Source organism: Protopterus annectens, chromosome 1.part1, assembly GCF_019279795.1.
Source record: "Protopterus annectens isolate FY-2018-M chromosome 1.part1, PAN1.0, whole genome shotgun sequence".
NCBI lineage: Eukaryota > Metazoa > Chordata > Ceratodontiformes > Protopteridae > Protopterus > Protopterus annectens.
In genome coordinates this window covers 1779437927-1779459216 of record NC_056726.1, presented here as the reverse complement: position 1 = coordinate 1779459216, position 21290 = coordinate 1779437927, and the positions used below count along the sequence as shown (strand labels likewise).

The 21290-nt window shown below is 40.2% G+C and overlaps 1 protein-coding gene across 5 annotated transcripts in view; it reads left to right on the top strand.

The window, feature by feature from the left end:
- AHDC1 (AT-hook DNA binding motif containing 1) overlaps positions 1–21290 on the top strand; it is a 1805436-nt gene that overhangs the window by 1169352 nt on the left and 614794 nt on the right. The window contains exon 1 of one of the 5 annotated variants that reach the window (XR_006366346.1): positions 4748–4870. The exons of 3 other annotated variants lie outside the window; for them this stretch is intronic. The gene's annotated coding sequence lies outside the window, so the exon portion shown is untranslated. Of the gene's footprint in view, positions 1–4747; positions 4871–5543; positions 6310–21290 lie in introns of those variants that run through there. One more of the 5 variants, XR_006366345.1, reaches the window with a different exon arrangement.

Here is a 21290-nt window from a genome sequence, read left to right as displayed (position 1 = left end):
AGACACACTGATGTCCCACTCACCAGGCTAAACAAGGAGAAGGTTACTGTCAGCTGCCTGTCAGGTGCCAGGATCCACTACATAACCCACGCACTCAGGTCACTCCAAAACAAGTACAAATATGGCTCTGTCATTGTCCATGTTGGTGTGAATGACCTAAGACTTACCTCCCTGGACTACATGAAAAGAGGCATGGAAGAGCTCTCCAATCTTGTAGCCCAGGCAGGTATGACCCTAGCCCTGAGTAGCATTCTACCATCGCCCCGAATGATACCGCAGTACAAGGACAAAATGATTGACTTCCAACAATTGGCTAAGCTTCTGGTGTAATTCTAAGGGGAACGAGTATCTGTCTGCTTGAGATGACATGGTCGATGGACCACAATGCTTTGACATAGATGGCCTGCACCTGTCGCCCCTGGTATTCCAGATACTGGATTTTTTAGGCAAGGTTCAAATAACAAATTCACTACCATAACAGGAACAGGCAAGCAAAAACTGAGGGTAATGCTACTCAGTGCTAGAAGTCTAAATCTTAAAATGAACTCACTTGAGGCACTCCTTAAAGGGGAGAACATCGATATATGTGCAGTGACTGAGACCTGGTTCAAGTCGCCAGAGAGCACCCCTGCACTACCAGGGTATAACTCATACCAGACTTTTCAGCCATGTAACCTGGACAGAAACACCAAAGGCAGAGGTGTGTCCATATTCATTAAGGATATCCACACCTCCAGGCTAGTTGCTCAGCGTAATGCATCCGAGGTTATCCAAGTGCAACTAACTCTGGGCAAAACTGCAATCCAATTTGTAGCTTGCTACAGATCCCCCACCATGCCCCAGGATTCCCACTCCTCTTTTCTTGATGTACTGGAAAATATTAGGGTTCAACCAAACACCCTAATAATGGGCGACTTCAACTACCCCACCATTAACTGGGAAAACTACTCGTGTACCAACTCCTTAGCTCAACGCTTTCTGGAATTCATAAATTCCAATGCCCTGGATTAACTTACCCACACCCCCACCAGGGGCAACAGTATCCTAGACCTAGTCATTACCAACATGAGTGACTGGTGTTCCACACCTGAAGTCCACTCCTCGTTGGTCCAATCCGACCATAAGCTAATCACCCTTGATATCCACATCCCGCCCCCACCCCCCATTAAGGAAGCCACAGTAAAAAATTTCTCCAAAGCCAACCTCATGCTTCTTAAGACATAAGTGGTGAACTTCATGACACCCATGCAGATGGACAATACAGTTACAACTGCTGAATCCTACACAAATGCACTCTGTAAGCACTTACACGAGTGCATGGATCGTGCTATCCCAAACAGAACCAAGATGCTATCCTCCAAAAAAAGGAAGCCAATCTGGTGGTCCCCTGCCATAAACAAACTGTACAACAGAAGGAAGAAACTGCTGCAGAAGAGAGTAAAATCCCATGAGTGGAGGAGCTCCCTGGTCAGCTCAGTAAGAAGCTGAGATCCCTTATAAGATCCTCCAAAGCTAGCTATGAAAACAAATTCGCCACTACTTCTAAGGACAACCACAAAGCATTCTATAGCTATGTCAAGAATCTTGATGGCAACACCCAGATCTGTTCCGAGTTACAGCACAAAGGCACAAAAATTACAGAACCAACTGATATTGCCAACATCCTGGCAGACAGTTTCAGAGCTAACTTTACCCCCCACCCCCTAAAGGGCCCATATCTATACAGGAAGAGTGCAGCGTCCCTGTAATCACAACTACACAGGTAAAAGCTGCACTCTCTAAAGCCAAAAACACAGCATCCATGGGAACAGACAACATCCCAGGCTGCGTTTTACATGAACTTCAGAACGAACTGGCTCCCCACTTAAGCACCATGTTCAATAATAGCCTCGCATCACGCTTTGTGCCCACTGAATGGTGCACAGCAACAGTTATCCCACTCCACAAAGGGGCAGCAATCACTGAACCTGGGAACTTTCAACCTATTAGCCTGACGAGCCTGGTCTGCAAGGCCTTGGAATGTATCATCATGGAACTCATAAACAAAGACATTGGTAACCTCCAAACTCTGGATCCCACCCAGTTCGGGTTCGTGAAAGGCAGATCATGCCTCCTGAACCTGATCGACTTCTTTGAGGCAGTCACCAAAGTCGTAGATGAGGGTAAGGTGGTTCACACAGCCTATCTTGACCTCGCCAAGGCTTTCAACACCATCCCCCATTCTGGAATTATAGCTAAACTCACTAAACTAGGTATAAATCCCTACGTCACAAGATGGGTTGCCAACTGGCTCACTGACAGAAACCACACTAAAAGTTGCAGACTCCAAATCTGACCTCAAAGCAGTGACAAGTGGAGTACCACAGGGTTCCGTCCTGGTACCTCTACTGTTTCGTATCTACTTCTCTGAAGTACAGGCAAACACAGAAGGCCTCTGGCTAACAAATAGTCAAGTTCCCAAATGATGTGGACATCCTACAGAAGGGCCTCGCTGAGACAGATGCCTGGTGTCAGAGTCATGGCCTCAAGCTCAATGCCAAAAAGTGCAGTGTCATCCCCTTTGGTAAAAACTCTGTACCCATGAACTACCATATAGGCAGCAATCTAGTTAACACTGAATGTGTGATAAGAGACCTTGGGACCCAAGTGGACAGTAGTCTCTCCTTTGATAGTCACATCACCACAGTAGTCAGAAAGTCCTTCTACGTGGCACACCTCATCATAAAAGGGTTCTCGTCCAGGAAAAAAGAGGTTATTGTTCCCCTCTACTCGAAACTCATTAGACCCATTATAGAGTACAATGCCCCTTTTGGAATGTACCTCACAAGACATCTGCAACAGCTGTAAAGGCCACAGAAGTACCTCACAAAGAGGATTACTGGCCTCAAACAAATGCCCTACACTGACCGCCTCAAAAATCTCCAGCTTTACTCCTTAGCATATCGCCTACTCCGAGGTGATCTCTGCCTAACATATAAAGCTATGTCAAACCCAGAGCTGTTGGACATGCTACACCTAAAGAAATCCCATTCCCTCCGAGCTACATGCTCTAGGGACCTAAAGCTTGTCACCACAATAATCAGGACATGCTAGAGGGATAGATTCCAGTCCCAGAGACTTCCCATACTCTGGAACAGGCTACCCATTTATATCAAGCAAAGTTCTTCATTAACACTCTTCAAGAAAAATCTTGATGAGTGGATGGGAAATAGGAAATACACCCCGGGGATCACTTCTGTGTCTCTGCTCGACAGTGGCACAGGAAAATAACTTTCTTGGGTGGCGTAAGCCAGGGCACCTTGTTGGCTAGGCTGATGTAGGCCCTTGGGCCGATAGCCTAGTACCTACCTTTGAACCTATGAACCTATGAAGTATTTATAGAAGCAGATGGTGAGCAGGCATTAGCAGCAATACTGCAGAGTTTCTAAAAGCATCTCCTATGCATCAGAGTATTGTGCGACATCTTGCAAAACTTGTGTTGAGTGACATCTTGCAAAACTTGTGTTGAGTGACATAATTAAGGATCCTGAAAGTAAGGCATGCCGTTTATTTAAAATTAGTGCAAATGACTCCCCACCATTTTTCATTCTGGGTACCTATGTTCAGTAGTAGTGGAGCAAGTGATACATATGGAAGGGGGAGTTGGCAGTTGTGTGGTTTATGGAGAAGAATATAGTTAAAATATATTTATTGCTATAAAAAGTTAAAGCTGTTTGCACTACTGCTTTGCATGTAAAAGTCCTCAGGGTATATGCTTAACAGTACATGACGTGGCATCATTACTGTATTACTGCTATTGTTTTGTATTTAATTGCAGTTCTGTGTTTCTGCATGCTTTTTGTACTTGTATGTAACTCCATCCACCTGTATTTTATTTTTGCAGTAGCTGTAAAATTGTAAAAATATCTTTGTGTGTGTGTGTGTGTGTGTGTGCGTGTGTGCGTGTGTGCGTGTGTGTGTGTGTGTGTGTGTGTGTGTGTGTGTGTGTGCGTGCGTGTGTGCGTGTGTGCGTGTGTACTCATATTCTTGTTTCCTGTTTATAGACCTGGTCATGACTGAAAGGGGCCTTTGGGCCAGCTCACTTACCTGTTTAACAAGTAAAAAATAAAAACGGTAGCAAAAGCAGTTTCTGTATTGTCGCACACACAGCATGATTCCTGGTGACATCCTGAACACCATAGGTACTCATTATGCAGCAGACCCTGTCCTTTCTTTGCATCTTTAAAGTGACCTAATGCTGTTCACTTATTCAGGCACTTGTATATAAAGACACCTTTTTAATGTGTTTTGTTTTAAATCGGGTACTAACCATTTCTACAAAAAACGAACAGTCTCTTAGAGGCATCATTTAAACATGGAACATTTGTAGTCTCCTTGGAGACATTTGCAGGACTTGACAAGATGTTTAGCTCTTGCCTTGTAGTTCTTTCTTGCTGCCCCTTTTGCCTATGTCCCTGTCACCTTAAAGTGCTGTTCGAGTTACAAATAACTCAGCTTAGCAGGAAGGGAACTTCATTTTTTTAAACTCCATCTGAAGGCTGCAATGAAAGAAGTCTGTTTCAGCTCTGTTTAGTATTTCCCTTTTCCTCCCCGTAGCATAGCTAGCAGCCAATCCCACCCACTGTTTTTGTCACTCGTCAGATTTAGCCAGGGAACTAAGCTGATAGTTTCAGTACACACCTCTTGATCTCTAAGCTGACCCTGCTCTGCTCAGCTTTTCTGAGTTTGGTGGGGAAGAGTGTACACCATTGTATGCAACAAACAGATCTTATGGAAGGATTTCCTCTCTCATGTTTCATTTTGCCTAAATAAAGGCTTTTGCACTCTGAAAGCGTGTATGCTGGACACTTCGTGATGGTGCCGTAGAAAGGTATGCAGTTACCTATTTTGTACACCTTTTATGTTAAGGAAATGAATGAACTGAAACACAGAAGCAGTGCTGTTAAAAGCCAGTGGGAGGAGAAAGATTGTGGGTGAGTGACAGTCAGAACTCCATTGCAAAACGGAAACGGATATCAAATAGTAATTTGTAATGTGTTTTATTATTTGTTGCTGGTTAAGCAGCTGACTGATATTTTAAATCTGGTAACCATTAAGATTTTTCTAGTATTTTCCAAGAATAGTCCTTTCTCCATTTGTCTTCCACTTATATGTATTTCTGATCTAGTTCTTCACTCGTTATTAACTGTTTAGCTTACAGAAAACTGAGATATACCTTTCTGACAGTGGTAATTATTGCATTGCTGGATTCATTTTCCGAGTGTACATTAAAGTGCACTTGTAATTACTTTATGTTGGATCTGAAAAGGAAGACATCCCATCTGTTAGGAAAAAGACAATGTATGAAATGTACTGTGTACTGCTTTCTTTCACTTTTTTTATTTTTAAGGCACATTTGTTGTGCCTTTATTGTAAATAGTGACACTGTTTCTTTAAGGCTTAAAACTGCATGGACGAATGGTGAGCTGGCCCTTTAAGTACCAGATGGAATGCACAGGTTTGTGTGTTTGCCTAGTCTGCTCGGTGATGCATTCTGGTGTCTGCTGGGTGTGGATAGTGTGTTTTCTGTACCAACATGCTCTGCTGGCATTCTACCACAGCACTCCTTACCCCTGCGGCTTCAACTGCCTTTTATGTCTGTCAGTTGGTGCCTCCTCCCAAATGTGGCTTTCAGTATCTGGATGAAATCTGTTCACAAGGACTTAAGGTGGTCTACGGAATAGAAAGAGAGGGAGCTACACAAAGTCTGTGACAGCAAAACAGGAAGATTTCTATCATCAAAATTATACATTTTGTTTCTTGATTTGTCACTTTGAAAGTTGGTTTCTTTTTCAGTACTTGGCTGTAACTATTCAACATTTTTTCTGGAAGTACTGTCTAACAAAGGAATTAAGGAAACTGAAGTTCACAAGAAAAACTGTTGCCCCTAAACAGGAATGGAATGAATAAAGCTGCATTTCAAAAGGATTATAAGGCTGCCTTCCTCCTGCTAGGCTGATCAAGTGACGGAAAGGGAAACTGCCAGATCCCTAGGATCTAAAGTGTGGGTGGAAAGTCTAGCAGTCTTCATAAACCAAGCAAAAGAGAATCTTGATAGGAGTTACATTATAGGGGAACCTCTGTCTTTCCCCCTCACCCTGATGGTACCTTTGCTCACAAGCCCTTTCTTTACCTGTTGAAAATATATGCAAGACATTCCATGAAGTACTGCGGAGCTGGTTACAGAGAGAAAGAGAGAGAGGCTTTGAGCTCGTCTGCAGACAGTGCTGACAGACACTTTGAAACTACAGAAGCAAAGCAAGTATCCAGGTATGAACTATAGTCAAGGGAGAGAAACTGCCTCTGCGAATGTGTGCTTTTGTGCTTGTGTGCTTTTGTAGTTGGAATGGGGGTGGAAATCAAACGTGTCATAGCCTGTTTTGAAGACTAGCTACATCTCGTACATTATTTATTTTTTGGCCATGTGGCTGAAACTGTTAAGCTAATTAAAGACTTCGATCTGGATTAATCTTTCCCAGACACAGTTGCTGTGAGCTTTAAACCCAGGCATGGCTGATTTAGTTTGCAAGCAAAGGCTATTGGATTTCTGGAGTCAGCAGTATGGTGTGGGGGCTGTTATCTTGCTGAAAGTGAAGGGGTCAGATGGTAAAGGAAAGCAGAGGTGACCTGTCAAGATTAGCTTCCTTCTCTCTCTGTCTCTCTCACACACACACACACACACACACACACACACACACACACACACACCATTACTTTGGCTGTTCTCCCAGTGCCTTTTTTTCATTCCTCCTCCCTCGCTTTCAGGGCTTTCTGGGGGAAAAAAAAGTAAAAACTGAAGAAGGAGCAGCAAGTGCTGAAGCTCTTAATGTACTCAGTGAACAAGTACAAGAAGAGCTCAAGCTGGGAGGGTGGGGGTGGCAGTGAAAACAGATTCTGTTCTACCATTTTTCACCTAATGTACTAATGGTACATACTGCCTCCAGTCTTCACAGGCTTTAGTGAGTGTGTGTGTGTGTGTGTGTGTGTGTGTGTGTGTGTGTGTGTGTGTGTGTGTGTGTGTGCCTGTGTGTATTTTAACCATTCCTTGTATTAGCAGATCTTGTTACAAGACTCAGGAGCGGTGTAGTTATTTCTGATGAAAAAGTGTAGTTATTTCTGATGAAAAAAAAGTCCAACTGTTCCTTTCAAGTGCTAAATGTGGTTTGTTTGTGTGGATTTTTTTTTAATAGGGACTATCATATTGAGAATTTCATAATGTTTTGCCTGACATTTTCATTGTTTATTTTGAGACTTGTGAATTCAGTTTATTTCTCTGAATTTATTAGCAAATTAATTTGTTTACTTATCATTTTTTGAAGAAGGCACAACACAATGAGATACAGTAATTTGCTGAAAATTGTATTTTGAATGGTGAGGGTTGAAAGTTGCAATAATGGTTGATAGGGAGGTCGTAGTCACAGCATACAGAGCAGTAAAGTGCATGTAACCTTGAGTGCGTCTGTGTGTGTGTGAGCATTCGTACATCAGCTGTAGTATACCTCAAAGCAGGTAAAATAGCTGAAAGTGAATAAGCACAGCAGATTGTACAGCTTGGTAAGAATTACATGGCTACAGAGTCAGAGGAACTGTGAACAGTCCTCCGGATTAACTGAGAATAAAACAAAGACAGCAAGGGAAGGTAGGTGGAAAAGGAGCACCAGAAAAGCAAAACAAGAAGTGTGTTCCAGATGGTGACTGGATGAAAGGAAAGGGAGAAAGGGGATGCGCTGATTTAATGAAACAGATCTGCTACATAAGGGAGGGGGCAACTTCGTGTCGAGCAGAAGACACCTTTAAGGTAGCAGAATCCTATTTCCTGTATATGCATGTATGCCTGTTACTGGTCTTTGTACATGTGTTATTTTGTATTGTTAGTCATTACTTGTTACCTTTTATTGTTTGCAGACAGTGGCTATAGTAACAAGATCAAGACTGAAAAGGGACCTATGTACTCTAGTTCACCTACCTGCTAAATAAATAAATAAATAGATAAATAAAAAATGTGCAAATTGGTTGTTAGAAGGAAAACAATTCAAAAGATTGGTAAAGATAAATTACAAACTGCATAAACGCCTTCTGTGAAGGTTGTAGAGGACCCGGGGAAGCAGGAAGTAGGATGCAGTGGTATATAGGAAGGGGCCCAAACAGAAGTGTAATGGCAAGCTCCTGCTTACACTTATCAAGGGTACCAGAGCTTGTCAGAAATTTGGGATTCATGGCTAGGCTTAAAAAGGCACTTGCGGTCGTTAGCCTAGTAAACACCTGTGAACATTTTAACCTATAGGCAGTCCAGTGTAATAATTCCTGTTAAAAATTGGATGCATATTTGTAGGCATAGCAGACAGTGGGTCTTTTATGGGGCCTGACATCATAGAAGGGTCCAGACTTCACCTTATAACCACAATTGAATGAGTCTGCATCTTCAGAAATCGTTAATTCAACACCATTCAATTCAAACACATTTGTTAAGAGTTGAATTCAGGCTTCCTGACTTACAGGAAATGACATCACTTGCCCTGTCTTCTAGATTTTGCTTTAATGGCACCTGGTGTACCTAATTAGCAGTATATAGCAAGCTGGCACAATGCTCCTTTGTTTTATACATTGACATTAGAGCATGTGGTGGTTCAGTGGATTGGGACAGTGCTTTAAATGAGTATATATGAAAGAGGTCCTTAAATTTCTTGCTTGTGTGCAGAGTAGCTCTTTATTACAATCTGCTGTAAAAAACATTAGATAAAGTCAAGTGTTACCATCTGGAGGGAATCTTTGCCATAAAGAATGGTGGTGCTTACCTGTGGCCTGGCCTCAGCATTGTATACTGTCTTTTCATGTTTAATCACTGAAGCCATTCAAGCTTTTCTGTTTAGTAAATAGAAGCTTTTGTGTATGCTGGGGTGGGGTGTCATTTCCAGAGACATTTATTTTGAGAGACAGACTAGCAAGCTGAGTGAACAGAAAGTGTGTTTGTTTTCTTGTTTTCTGAATTGGGTGTCTTTAATAGTACCATAAGTTCTGTTTTAATGTTTTCTTTTTTAAAGTTAAAACACTAAGGATAGTTGCTAATATTGGTGAGTGAACCTACAGTAAACAACCATTGGCAGAAAATATCCCTGCATTGGTCGAGAGACATGGAGCTGTGATATGCAGCTAAATCCACTTGCATTTGTATGTGGCAAGCCATTTAATACTGTGTAAAATATGTGGTTTAAAGGAAGTCGAGTACTGTTAGAAGCTTGATTCATGGGGTACTAAATCATGGGACTGGGGAAAAGATCTCATGATGGATATTTGGTAATGGTTTGGCATTGGAAATACATTTTGTACGTGAAACACCATTTTTATTTAAACAACTTAAGTAGCTTCTTTTGCATGTTTTATAGTAGTTCTTTCATTCATTCATTTTCTGATTACCCACTTAGTCCTTAATGGGGTGTCAAGCAAGCTAGAGATTATCCAGCACTCATTTGGTATATGACTCAAAAGTTCGTCCTGAACAGAGTACAGCCCACTACAGAATACAGACACTCACTCACTCGCTCACTCACTCACTCACTCACTCACTCACTCACTCACTCACTCACTCACTCACTCGCTCACCCACTAACTCGCTCACCCACTCACTCACTCATCTAACTAACTGGCTCACTCACTCGTTCACTCACCTATCCAACTAACTAGCGCACTCACTCACCATGCACATGTGAACAGTTTAGAGAACTGACAATTCACATGCGACAAACACATCTATATATTGTAATGGGAGTTCAGAATGTGTGACAGAACTCCACACAGATGTAGGCAGGATGTGCAAACACTTCACAGAACTTACCCTAGCCAAGACTTGACTGTAAAACCAAGTCCTGTGAGGCAACAGCGCTAACCTGTACGACACAAACCACTGTGCATCCTCTGTGTTTTTCATGTATAATAAAAACATAAATAACTTGCTACTAATTACTACTTAGTAACTTTTAACTCTTTTTAGTGTTTTTGTTTCAGGGCACCTAGGCCAATGCTTAAGAGTTAATTAATTACTCCACCTGTCTGGTCAACAGATGTATAATAGCACCCCCAGCAGAATACATTTAAGAAGAGAAAATGTTCTTTTGTGGTTCTTCATAGTTTTGTGACTGTCAGTACTGAGACCAGCAAAACAGTTGCCCTAGCTGTATGTATATTTATATGTTTGTTTATGTATGTGAGAGAGTGGTGCTCATTTATTTATTTATTGACTTTTGTTAACCAGGTTGTTCCAGCTGGGCTTGTGGCCCATTTTCAGTGTAGACCCGAGGAGAAAAGCTCCGTGTGAGCACAATACAATATTAATAATACAGTAAAATATTACACAAAAAGAAAGTTAAAAGATTCTTACAATACATTTGTATTTATATAGAGTGAGTCTGTGTGTGCATAAGTATACAGACACATGCATGCACATGTGTTTATGTAGATAGGCAACCCCCTTCTTTTCAGTCACTGATCACACCTAAGAAGTACTAAAAGTCCCCCAGTTAGCTTGACCACATAACCCTGTCCCTGAACTCCTTTTGTCTCATTTGTTCCCTCCTTCTCAATTGGCATAGCACAGTAGTGTGCTACCTTATCTTTAATTGTATATTATTTTACAGTCCGTGGGACACGAGAGTCGGTTGCTGTTTGGTTGTAACATATGGCTGGAACTGTGTAAATTGGAGTTGGGTTTTGAGTGTGAAAAGGAAAGATTGCTTGGTGAGTGGCTGTTGCATTAGTTATGCAGAGCTTGGGAATAATCTTAGAGGGGCCCTTTCAAAATGTGCAATTGGCCCAGTAAGTTCTAGTTATGTTTCTGTGAAGTAACCTGTTAGTACAGTGAGGATCTGTGCTGTTAAATAGCTGTATTAGAGTACATCAGGTCTAGGATACTGCCTTTTGTGGATGGGGATCCCTGTAAACTTAGAAAGCCAAATTTATTCTGTGCATGCTGACCATCAAGCCTTCCCCTGTCAGTCTTGAGCCCATTTATTTTATTGCCACTGAGTAGTCCTGCAGTACAGCAATGAGATGTGAATGGACAAGCTGTGATACAGACAGCCATGGAGATGGTCTGTGCCCTCACCAGCATCCCCACAATGAGAGCAGTTCCTTTGAGACTCTAACCTCTCCCTGGTGGCTGAAGCAAACATTCGTGTCAGTGGTGGACCACCTTCCCTGTGCATGTTTGTGCTTATATGCACATGCCATGAGGGCTACCATTACCAGCTTGGGGGCATCAAGCCTAAGCCTCCACTCCTGGACATTTCAATGCCAAGCAGGTTTTATATGCATGGTGGAGACTGACTGACTGGACTGAGTTATTCCTCTTATAAAATGGGCATGACATTGTTGACTGTTCACTTCTACCCTTTGTGGCCTGACTCTTCCAGTTCTTGCACCACTATTTAAACTCATTTTGTCTAGGTCTTGGGTCATCATTTCACGATATGGTGCCAGGCGCGGATTCTGAAATATTTAATGTAAGGTCCAACCTCATAAACTTAAGAGTCCATGGTGTGGAAGAGGGTAGTTGTGGGGGATCAGACTGCGACATTTCTGTCTTTAAAACATTTGCATTGAAGGAAGAAGGTGGCGTAAGTCATCATTGCACCTTATTTATTTGCATTCATTAACCTGCCAAGTGACCTTTGCTGTCATGAACTGGGCCAGTAAGCAACTTGCAAGCATTTGGTCATTACATTTTTATACAGGAAAGGAATATTGAAGTAGTAGTCACAGAGGAAGTTACATGAACACACCACACTATTAATTATTCCTATTTATATTGGTGTTGCGCACTTAAGTTTACATTGTAAATTTAATAAATGCAGGTTTTGAGAGCTTAGTACAGTGGTTGGACTACACAGTATCACTCTACTTTTGAGAATTACCAGAGCAGGCAAAAGAAGACACTCTAAAGGAAGGTTTTTTTTTTTTTTTTTTTGAGTACTTATTGGAAGAGGAGAATAAAGGGAGAAAATTTGAGAGGAACGAAATAGGGATCTAGGATACACAGGGGATGTTGTATTTACATTTTTACATAATTATATACTTATTTACGAAGTCTTGTCAGCATTAGTTAAAATTACTAATTTGCATAGTTTTAAGGTATTGAGTTGGGGGATATTGAATAGTGGCAAGCTTTCTTCAGGTGTTCTTGTAGTTGTTTTCTAATTGCATGTATGAGTTTATTTTTCGATATTTGTAGGAGGTGTCATTCCAGTTTGCTTGGCAGTTTTGGAGAAACTTTTTTTCCAGTAGCTATGGAAGTTAATAACCCATCATTGTCTTGTCTAAGGTTGTAGTTGGGTGGTTTAATTTTGTTAACAAGCTTTTTAAGGATGGATAGTATTCAGAGTATGGCTGTTTGTAAATAAGTGCGAGTAGTACAAGACAGGGCTTCTAGTTGGAATAGGAACCATCTGGCATTCCATAGAGCAATCTGGGTTTATTGTCTGGTCACTCTGGTGCTAGAGCGAAGAATGTCTTCACCCTTGTTAATCATTTTTTTCATTGTTGAAATTTTAATAGTTCAGAGCAGTAATGTGACGGATGTACTATAGTCAATGCTGTTAGTAGATTTCCAGCTAGAAATTTTCTTGCTTCTTGCAAGAAATTATTTACAGAATAATAGGATTTGGCTTAATCATTTTACTTTGGTTGTAATGTGGTCTAATGATTCCCTGCAAATAGAGCAGTCAATTTTGAGGTATTGGCCCCTTTTGACACTTCATGATGATTTTAAGCAGATTGTGAAGGAACGTCCCCACTTTGTTAAAAGAAGGGACACAAACCTTAAAGGTCTTTTTGAAAGAAGACCTAGATTTGACAACAAACGTAGTTGCCTTAAAATTGGCACCCACAAATGTGGGGCATGCAAACAATGTTCTTTTATTATCAATGACAGCTCCCTTTACATCCCCTCTAGGAAGTTTAAATTTAAAGCTGATTGTTACTACAACTGTGGGGCAAAGGGTGTTGTATATTTAGGGCTGTGTACCCAATGTTGCAGTTTCTACATAGGTAAAACTGAGAGAACCCTTAGAAGAAGAATATACGAACACCTATATGACATTTGTAAAAAAAAAGACACAAATGCCTTCTTTAAGCATCTTGGCTCTTGTCCCAATATGCAGCTTAAATTTATGATCCTTGAACAGGTTACACAGGACAATAGAGGAGGTGACTGGGAAGCTCGCCTTGAATACAAAGAGCTGTTGTGGCAACTTAAATTAAATGCCACTAGACCTCCTGGTCTTAATGAGAGCATTAGCATTGTAAGCGTGCTCAAATTAAGAAAAGCTAAGTTGTGATTTTTTATGAGTTTTATAGAAATATAATTTCTTAGGAAATAATTTTTATACGGTATTTTTAGGATAACTTTCAGTATAACTGCATTTTGTATTTTATACTTTGTGTATTAGGGATCACCTGATGCATTGCTTTTTCATTTGTTAATTTTTAAGCTGTTAGTGCTTTAAAAATGTATTGCATGCTTAACTTAATAATTTACAAGTCACATGATTTTAGTAGTAAGATATTTAAGCTTCCACTTTGGAGAACTTTTTATCTTGAAAAAGCCTGGTATTTAACCAGGCGAAAGCGCTCGATTTTATTTTATTATTTTTTGTGTAAATAAAGTCTACGCCAACTACTGTTACTCGGTCTGTTCTTCCTGCCTGTGGATTCGTTTGGTTATTTCGTTGTGGTCTATACGAGTCATGAAGTTTAGATGGGGATTTATGAAGATGCAAAAGTGTTGATAGTGTTGTACTTGTGCCTTGGATTTTTAGTGTGGATTCCATTTTAGACTTTGGTAAGTCTAAAAGAGCACAGGGTCATAGTTGTTTTTGTTGAGGCACAGACCCAGCCAGTAGAAGAGGTTTTGAAGTTTTGTGTAAGTTTCAGAACAACTTGGTTAGGCCTAGCCCCTTGTGAAATTACAGAAGTAAAACTGCATGTGATACATAGTTAATTTTCTTCATAAATACTGAATGTTCTTTTAGAAAGGTATTTTTAGAGCCATCCAATGGCTCGGTTTCTGTAATAATAATAAGTAGCCAGCTCTCTCAAACTCATCCCCCAGAAAGCCAGCCTTGGAAAAGTAAATTTTTCCTTAAGAAAGATGATTACTGTAAAAGTACTGTCCTTGAATCTGTTGTGCTGTTTGTTGCATAGCACATTGTATTAATTAATATGTTCTGTTTGTGTATATAGTGTTTTTTTCAAAGGCTACGGTGGTCTTGTGTATAAAACTGAATCACAGATTCTTACTATTCTTAATAAGCTCCATTTAAAAACGGTCTCTGTGAAGATTTTGTGATTCTGCACTTTACTTTTTCTGCCTGGTCAGAACCTGAAAATAGTCCATTATAGGAAAGTTCTACCTGGGCAAAAAAATAAATGAATGAATGTGGCAAAGTATGGTGATTGGTCTGTAATCTACAGAAGATGATGATGGTGGGTTTATTAGAATAATTACTTGGCCTTCTTTGAATTTGGGCTGGGACAATTTCCTGGCTTGTCATAGACTGAAGTGGAGTTCAAAAAGAAAGAGACCAGAAAACTGAACTGTATAATTTTCTTATGAACAGGCTGTAAATGGCATTTAGGGTAGAAAGAGAGAAACTGGTATCTGAGTCAGCCATTCTGAAGCATCTGATTGAAGCCACTTATGCTATTTCTCAATAAGGGAATTAATTTTTTGGCTCTGTACCTATGATCGCAGCAGGAATTTATATTTTAAACCTTTGATATTTAAAACTTTTCCTTGAAACCTAAGAATTTCCCAGTGTTGCACTCTTGAAAATTGGGAAGCTGTCCGTCTGTCCCTTGTTAGGGTTACAAAGGTAGCGGGTAGAGTAGAGCAGATAAGTCTTCCTTGTCTGCAGCAAGAGGTACTCGATCAATGTTTGGTTCCTTTGGTTCCTAAGGTATTCCCATACAAGTCGAGTGATGTGATCTTTCCAACCTGTACTGGCAATGCCTTCTACCCTCCTGTTAGTGGGCTATGTCTGGAACACATCTACAGAGGGGCTTGGGAGAGATCCTCAGTAGGAAAGCTGCCCACCTTATTTGATTACTCATGTTAGTTGAACAACGGTTGTACTGTGAACTTCTAAATAACTGAGCTCCTCAGTGTACCAAGGGGAGGAAGCCCAGTAGCCCTACAAAGGAATGTTACTTTCTTTGCTGTTGTCATCCTTTCAGCTACTACCCAAAGTTAGTGCCCATAAGTGTGAATGGGACATAAACTTAAACTGAGTGTTTCTTCCTGTGACTAATGTCTCACTTCGCTGAGCCAGTCTAGTACGACGTTTGAAGGACTGGCACCTCAGCACTTGTCCAGTGGTCATTCTCCTGATCATGTCTACACTTCACTTGTGAACAAGATGTTAGGGTACATCTTCTTTGCTTACCTTCTGCCACGTATGAAGAGCAGCCCTATGTTTTCTGGGAGAGGACAGCTGATTTGAAGCTGATTATTTTTATCCCTTCTGTTTTGCACTCAGTTGTAAACTGCTGCCTTGTTTGCTGAAGGTCACCATCACCTGAGACCAATAGGAGAAATTATCTGCAAACAGCAGAAATGCAGCCCTCATGTTTCCAAACTGTAAACTTTCATTTGCAGAAATGCAGCTCTCTTGTTCTCAGACTGGAAAATGTCCTTTACACCATGAAAAACTGTTCATACAAATTGTGACTAGAAATAGAGACATAACACAGCTGTTTCAGAGCCCTGTACCTACACTGAATGTATTTGGCTTGATATAAAAAAAATGTGGACACAATTCTTACTTGTCCGATACAGGGACTGAGTGACATGTATCAATGATCCTTTAACCCCATTCTGCTGTATTACTTCCAGGCTTTACATATGGACAAGAAGGTGATTACTGTTACAGCCAAGAGGAACCCTTTTTACTGCTTTGGCCCACCTGATTGTGCTTCTGTCCATATCTCATGTAGTCCTTTAGCCTTTCCATCTCAGAATTGTTTAGTGGCTGCGGTGGCCTCATCTGTGGAAGTACACCCAGTCCCATCAGTTGCTTCTTGCACTGCCTTCTCAAAGATGGGCACGTCCAGCAGGTACACAGTTCTGCAGTCTGTCTGTACCACTTCCTTACAGCGTTTCCATTCATGTTTAGCACTTGTCCACCCTTGCTGAGAATAGCCTTGGCAAATTCCCCTGTGAACTCATGCAGAACTACCAGGTGTTTACCAAGATTTGTTTGATGCTACCAAAAGTAATTCTGCATTTCCTCACCAACACCCATACTACATCCAGATTTTACTTTAGTGACTGCCATATTGCTGCTACCTTTCTGAATTGTCAGTTAAATCTTGCTCCACCCACTAACATATCATAGAAATCATCTTTTTAACATAACGTATCATGAAAGGGAACTTTTTTTTTTTTTTTTTTAACACAAAGGCTTCCCTCAGTGCTTGTATTTACCAGTGGATGCTTGCGTTGCCGCCATGACAAAAAACAATCACAGCTCCTTGTCAACACCTTAGTTAGACAGGTTTTGTCCCCTCCCTCTCCTTCTATATGGGAAAAGTTGTCCTGCAAGTGGAAGTTGAGCAAATCCTTGCATAACAGTGGCTGCTACATATTGCAAGGGCCCTCTTAATTACATGTTTGAACTTCCCAGGCCTGTCCAGCCATTATTTTGGCTGTCTGATGTAAGTCTTCATGGAGTGGAGTGCAGTTTATTTTATTTTACTTTTGTTAACCGGGGGTGTTTGACTGAGCTGAAAAGGCCCTTTTTCAGCAGAGGCCCGGGGAGAAAAGCTCCACATAGAAAAAAATTACAGATACATTTAGACGTGATCAGTATACACACAAATTACAAAAGACATGTTTTTACAGTGGTATGCAGCACATCAACAGTTACAGTGGAGAGAACAGACAAAAAATATTAATTTAAAAATAAAGGTACTTAATAGATTTGTGGTGTAGAGCTGAAATTTGGAACATAGTTAGAGTACATACATAGTAAATAGGTACAGTACATACATTATAGATTAGCCAGTGTTTGTGAGAATAGTTTTCAATCTTAATCAAGTACTCTAGGTTTAGTATGTGTACCTTATCCGCATTCACTAGCCTGGGGAGCAATCATGGCACTGCCAGCTTTGCTTGAGATGTTGACTGCTCAGCATCACTTTTCTTGACTAGGCTTATTTATTTATTTATATTTGCTAACCAGGGTACTATACTGAACCAAATAGACCTTTTTCAGGTTCATCACAGAGATAAAACAAAGTAATTTTTGCCAATGATATAAATTTGACATCATGCCAAACAGTAGGTATTGCAGTCTCAGTAACAAAAGGAAAATGAGTCTATTACTAGTCATGAAACTATGAAAACATTTTAAACGAGTAACACAAGAATTCCCAGAACAGATGACCTCCATTCTGATGACACAGTTACAAAGTTAATTGTTGATCTTTGACTCAAGATGCTGTGCAGCTCTTCTGCGACATGCACTTATGAGCAGGTTTGGCTTTGTGGCTTTAGACATTGTGTTAGATAAGACTAGCTTAGATAGACACACCGAAGGGGGAGAGTTGGTTAAGGTTTTAACCTCACCAATACAATGTACAGGGTTTGATGCTGACCTCGGGCTATGAGCTAAAAAAAATAATTCTTCATTTTGCTTCATATCAGGCAAACCATTCCAGGTCTATCCTTGATTCCCTTCTTAAGCGTTCAAGTCTTCTAAAGAGTTAGTATATTGAGCACTGCTGTCAAGAAAGCTGAAGGCACTGAATAGCGTATAGGTGTGTATGTATAATGCAAGCAACAGGTAGCATTCTAATTTCTCATATTCTCTATTACAGTAATACAACCCTCTTAGCCTGTGGAATAAACCCCAGCTGTATAGTACCCATGCAGGAGCTTGCAAGTATCTGAGCACCTGGCTCTGGTCCCTTCTAAGGGATTTATTCAGAGGAGAAGAGAGACCACCTCTGCTCAAAATGTTTGGTTTCCAAAGCAGTCATCCATGACGAGATAAGACTAACATTATGGAGCTGCCACTTTTCAGCTTTTTTTCACAAGTAGTGTCCTTCTCCTTCCTGAAAATTGACTTGACATAAAACCTGAGCAAGTTATATCGCCATGGTTTAGTCTTTTGTAGTCTGTCTTGCACTTGCTTGACCCCTGACTGCATCATGCCTACCCCCCGGACGTCCACCTTGCAAGTGATGGCAGCTGTGTGCAACTTTTATGGGCTGAGCCTGACGGGTTTACATGAGTCAGACGGCCTGCCATCCTTCAAGCTTCATTCTATAAGTGGGTTTCATCATCTCCATTTTTGATGAGGTTCTCTTGTTCTTTGAAAGAACTGTCTTGAGATCGTATTTTTGTTTCACTCCTCCTCTTAGACCATTTTGCTGTGGATAACCCTACTGAGGGCACAAGCGTAGCACAATGATCTGTGAACCCCAACACCATGGTAAGATATGGGGTGATGTAGCATTTATTAATTTATTTTCAGATTTCTTTTAGAATAGGGACCTGCAGAGATATCAAGACAAGAAAATGCGAGAATGAAGTAACTGATTTTCACGATGAATGCAGTGAAAGTCCAGAACAGTCATATAAACAATAGGAATACAGATGCATGTAAAATATTTACAATGTTTCAACGTAGGTCAAGCAGATGTTGTGCTGTCTAGAATTATTAATTTGGTAGAAGTGTACATTTAGGTTTGAAGAGTAAGTGTTCACTTTGCAACTGGTACTGCTTAGGTGAAGCAGTTCAAAGAGTGAGGGGCCATTCAAAGCATGGAAGGTTAAGCAAAGACTACTTATCAGGAGCCTGTACAAGACCAAGTACTGTGGTAGGGCTTTTACTTTCCAGAGCTGTTACAGGTACTAAGAGTTGAGATCTTTTTAACAAGGAAATATTGTAATCTCTGGACTTGGCTTAGATGCTTGGCAGTAAAGTGACTGAAAACTATGAGCCACAGGCAAATAATTATAAATGTTAAAGATTCACATTTGTCTTTTAAAAATGACCTTTTATTTAGTTTTAAAAGCCTGTGGTGCCTTGGTCCTCCTGTCTTCTAGGGAGACAAACAGAAGTAAAACATATCACGTACATTTATATGCATCCATCAAGTGGTTCATTAATTATTCATTTTCAAATTAAAGAGACAAAATTCTTTACACTGGATCTCATTAAAAAAAAACTTGCCAATTAATGTCTGCCTTTAATCCATAAGGTCAACAAGCCTGATATCTTAAAATCAAATAACTTTGTTTGTAAAGTAACCAATACTTTTTAGCTAAATCTCAGATTCAGTGGGTATTGCAATATAGCCATAACTTTTAGATCTGGTATTTAATGTTGCATTTCCAAAAAGGCCTAGTTACAGGACTGTAACTCTTTCATTCCTGATGTCACTGACATGTTCTTACATCATTCTATTACCACTCACTTTGCTTACCCGTATACATTTTGGGACAGCCAGAACATAAGGTATGAATTTACTCCTACAGATGCACAGCTTCCATACTGGTAACAGTAACTCACATACTTCCCCTTCTGGCCTGCATCTATGTGGCTCTCAGTGCCCTTGCACAACATTTCCATTTGTACTTTTATGACTGTTCAACCTATCATGATGTCCAAAATTACTGTGCACTGTTCTGTCTGTCGTTCTGCAACCTGTCCTAAAAGCAACCTTAGAATATCAGAAAGTGTAACTCTTAGTACTTCACCAGTTAGGATATGCAGCTATAATTCTGAATTATATTCATTGTTGTTATATGTTCTCAGGTTTGAAGCATATACATATACCTTCTCCTCAGTACTTTGATATTGTAGAATATTAGACCTGACTGGCCTAATAGGTAGTTGTTCCTTGTTTATTCCTAAACCTTCTTTCCACCACCTTCTTATTGCCATCTCTCTCATATGCCACTCCTATCCAAACAAACTTAAACAGTACTCAAAGAAAGAAACTTGCCTCCTGCTACAATAAAATAGATACATTTGCCAGCAGTCTCCCTCATAAGACCCACCATTGTCATAGCTTAAAGCAATTAAACTAGCTCGATTTACACAACTACGTAGCATAATCACAACTAACTAGAGCATACAAACAAATTCATCGTCCAGAAAAATGCCCTGCACTACATAACTTATTACTGCTCTACTGTCCAACAAGGGATCTCTTTTCTGCTAACAAATTATTATTACTTACAAATAAGTCAATTAATGCTGCAGGAGACTCTTTCTACCCCCAGTAAGTTTATAAACTCTGGAATAGTATCCCCACACAAATAAAACTCTCCAACAAACTCAGTAGTTTTAAACCACTGCTTAAACAGCACCTTAACCAGTCCTGGTCCTACATATGCTCATCACAAGGTTAAGACTTTGTGCTCACTGTACGATACTCTCCAAATACTCTCCTTAAACAGAATACTCTTAACCTCTCACTGAAATGACAAAACAATTTTTATACATAATTGCTGTTTGTACAATCCACTAAGTTGCATGTGAACTTTCTATTTAGTAACGTGCACCTCTGTAAAATAATCTTAGAATGCATAACTTTTAAGTACTGTTTGTGTATAAATGTAAAGAGAAATGTAACTACTATGTTTGACTGGAACTTAGTATAATGCAGTGCAAGCAAATGGAGCTTTTCTTCCCTGAGCCTCCACTGAAAATGAGTATTACCCAATCAGACTTTCCTGGTAAACAAAGACAAATAAATAAATAAACATAATTTTTTAACTAAATTTAATAACTGTGATTTAGCATGTCCTCTACGGTATAATGTATTTAAAATTAGTCTCCTTTATTTCTCAAAATGCTCAGATTCAATGATGGACTTAATAAAGGAGAAATAAAATGGAACTGTATCTTATTTGGACCTTGAAAAGATACTACAAAGGATATAGATGTTTTTTTTAGCCACACAAGAGGTGCAATTGTCAAAAGAGTGTTTGTCTTCAATGTTGTCACTTAGCTCCCTGATGACTGTATCACATTTGAGTGGCATGTTATCTGTATGGTATGCGGTAGTTATGCTAGGTTTACCAAAGGAAGGTGTGCAGCATTTCTTGGAGAATTAGAACATCAGAATGGGGTTTGACAACCACCTCCCCCTCTTTTACAGTCATCAGCAAATATGATTATCCATAGTTCCTTGAAGTCAGCTTTCATGTCAGACAAGTATATGTGTGACAGGAGGAGGTTCATTGC